This window comes from Orycteropus afer, unplaced genomic scaffold (genome assembly GCF_000298275.1).
Source record: "Orycteropus afer afer isolate SDZICR_OR568_19922 unplaced genomic scaffold, OryAfe1.0 scaffold00435, whole genome shotgun sequence".
Taxonomy (NCBI): domain Eukaryota; kingdom Metazoa; phylum Chordata; class Mammalia; order Tubulidentata; family Orycteropodidae; genus Orycteropus; species Orycteropus afer.
Window position 1 is genome coordinate 100408 of NW_006922022.1, and position 3628 is coordinate 104035.

Sequence of the window (3628 nt, forward strand, 5' to 3'; positions counted from 1 at the left end):
GTATGAGAGTCCCAATCTCTCCACAACCTCGCCAGCATTTGTTATTTTCTGTCTTGTTGAACTTTGCTACTAGTGCTGGAGCAAGATGGTATAATTTACAAATTTCTTATAAAGATAAATATATTTACCATATAACCCAACCATTTCACTTGTAGATATTTACCCAATCTAAGAAACAAAAATATAGGTTCACATAATTTTTTGTACTCAAATGTTCATAGCAGCCCCACAATAGACACAAACTGGAAAGGACCCAATAGGCTATTAATAAATATGTCAATGAAAAAACAAATTTAGTGTTTCCATATAATAGAATGCTAATCAGTAATAAATGAACTATTGATATATGCGGTAAAACAGATGAATCCTGAAACCTTTAGGCTGAGCAAAATAAATCAGTGCAAAAGAATAGGCAAAACTAATTTATAATGGTAGAAAAAAGGTCACATGGTATCAAGGGTGGTGGGTTGGCAAAGGATTGGTGGTAATTGGGCATGTTGGAATTTTTAGGGTAATGTGGATGATCTGTATTTTATTGTAACAATGACTACACAGGGGCATTCATTTATAGAAACTAATTCACCAGTGCTCTTAAAATGCATTATTTATTTATGTATGCACACATTTATATAAATACATATATGTCAAATTGATTTTAAAAAATCTTTAAAATATTTAGCTGAAAAAATGGGATTTTTTTTAATATTGGGGTATAATAAGACATTAAAATCACCAACCACACAGGAAAATTTTGATACATTCAACTACATTAAAATTCAGCATAGTCTTTTCAACAAATAGTACTAGAGAAATTGGAAATCCTTACGTGCGGGGGAAAAAAAGAATCTTAACCTAAACCTCAGACTTTATTAAAAAACCTTAACTCAAAAAAAGAAAGAAAGAAAGGAAAAGAAAAGCTTAACTCAAAGTGGATCGTAGACTTATTTGTAAGACATAAATCTATAAGACTTTTACAAAACGACAAAGAAAATCTTTGGTACCTAGACCTAGATAAAGAATTTTTACACAAATAAGCACATGAAAAGTTGTTCAACATCATTAGCTATTAGAAATGCAAATTAAATCCAAATTAAGAAATCATCACATGTGCTTAAGAATGGCCAAAATTTAAAATAATGAAAACATCAAATGCTGGAGAGGATGTGGAGAAACTGAAACACTTACACATTAGTAGAGGGCATATAAAATGATACTGCCACTTTGGAGAAGAGTGTGAGACAGCTTCTTACAAAACTAAACATTTTCACCCTTGGACACTTATTACAGAGAAATAAAATCTCAGTTCACTCAAAAAATGTTCATAACAACTTTATTGGTAACAGTAAAAGACTAGAAACACCAACATAACCTTCTATGAGTAGATAGTTGAAAAGTACATCCTTAATATGAAATAGTACTCTGCAGTGTAAAGTAACAAATTGTTGAAACATGTAACTTGGATAGATCTCAAGAGAATTATGCTGGGTGAAAAAGCCAATCTCAAATGGTTACACACTGTATAATTCCATTTATGTTACATTTTTAAAAATTATTATTATTGTGATTTGGATAAAAGCATACAGAGCAAGTTCATTTTCCATACAGCAGTTCATAAAATTTGGTTTCATGATATTGACTGAAATTCCCCACAATATAACAGCTCTCTTCCCACTTCCTCCCATAGTTACCTCTCCCCTGTGTCCTTCCCTCCCATGTACTCCTGCCACGAGCCATCTCCCTGTACAAATGCTGTCCTTCTGTTCTCCCATGATTGATCTCTCCAAAGAGTGTATCTACCTGCTATAAATGTTCACTCCATATGCCTGTCTACTGGTTGGTTGGAAGCCATAGGAGTGAGTTCAGTTTCAGACCTGATGGGCAGCTAGGGGGCATAGTCTCAGGAGTTTCACCAGGCTCTATCAGACAAGCAAGCCTGGTATGTTTTTTATGATTTTGAGTTTTGTTCTACATTTCTCTCCCACTCTATCCAGTATCTCTGTACCGATGCACCTCCAAGTGTTTGACAGTGATAGCCAGGCACCATCTAGTTCTTCTGGTCTCATGATCATATAGGCTGAGGATCACATGGCCTACCAGTCCCTTGGACTAATTGTTTCTATATGTCTTTGGTTTTCTTTGCTCTGGATAAGGAGAGACCTTTTGTTGCATCTGGATGGCAGCTTGCAAACTTTTAAGACCCCAGTCGCTACTCACCAAAGTAGGATGTAGAACATTTTTGTGTAGTATGTCATGCCAATTGAGCTTGATGTCCCCTGTGACCATGGGCCTGAGCCCACAGGTCCAACTACTTGCTTCCTCAGGGTAACTGGCGGTAGTCAAGAAGCCACCACAACCTTGTCCTTCGTCAGCTCTACTATATACCCATTCTTACAGCACATACAAATATGCTTGTAGAAACATTGTCTGCCAACCCTATACTGTTTGTTATATTCTTGAAATGACAAAATAGTAGAAATGGAGCCAGATTTGTAGTTATTAAGGGTTGGTATTGGAAAGGGACTGTTATAGATTGGATAGTGACCCAAAAACTATGTGTCAACTTGATTAGGCCATTATTTCAGTATTATGTATTATTTTCCATTTTGTGATGTGATATAATTATACTATATGTTATATATCCTAACCTCCATAAGGTTAATGTTGCAGGATGAGAAGCAGTATGTTAATGAGACATGATGCAATCTATTGGATTAGGTTGTATCTTGAGTCAATCTCTTTTGAGATATAAAAGAGATTAAATGATTGAGCAGAGATCAGAGGGACCTCAGTATTACCAAGAAAGTAGAGCTGGGAGCAGACCATGTCTTTTGGACTGGGAAAGAACTGATGCCAAGACAATTAGAGATTTCCAAAGAATGCTGAGCCCACAGATGCTGAAAAGAAATGAGGGTTTTCCTCCTAAACTGTGAGCCCACAGAGGGATAGCCTTCCCTTAGAGCTGGCGCCTTGAATTTGGACTTCTAGCCTCATAAACTGTGAGAGAATAAATTTCTTTTTGTTAAAGCTATCTACTTGTGGTATTTATATGTTTTAGCAGCACTAGACAACTGAGACAGTGGTAAATGAGATTTCAAATGAGGAAGCCTTGTGGTGATGGAAAACTTTTGTATCTTGAATGTAGTGGTAGTTGCACTAAGCTACAATAAATGATAAAATTGCATGGAACTAAATGCACATACACAGACTAGTGTCAATTGACACTATATATCAATATCAATTTTGTTTTGATATCGTACTATAGTTATGCAAGATATTACAATTGGGGGCAAATAGGTGAAGGATATATAGAGTCTACCTGCATTATATTTTACAACCAATGTGAACCTACATGATCACAAAATAAAAAGTTAAAACACATTCACATTTCCTTTCATGAATAGGCAGCATAAAGACAGTGAAATGACAGTCATGAACTGGGAGAAGGTATTTACCCTTTTGACAGTTGATTAATGTACAGACTACATATAAAGAATGAAAAAGAAATAATAATCAACAAACTAAGGAAAATGGCAGACACTATTCAGAAGATGACAAATGGCCCATAAACATATAAAAGCACTCCCAATCTCATCAGTAATTGTTGAAATACCAATTATAACATTTCACA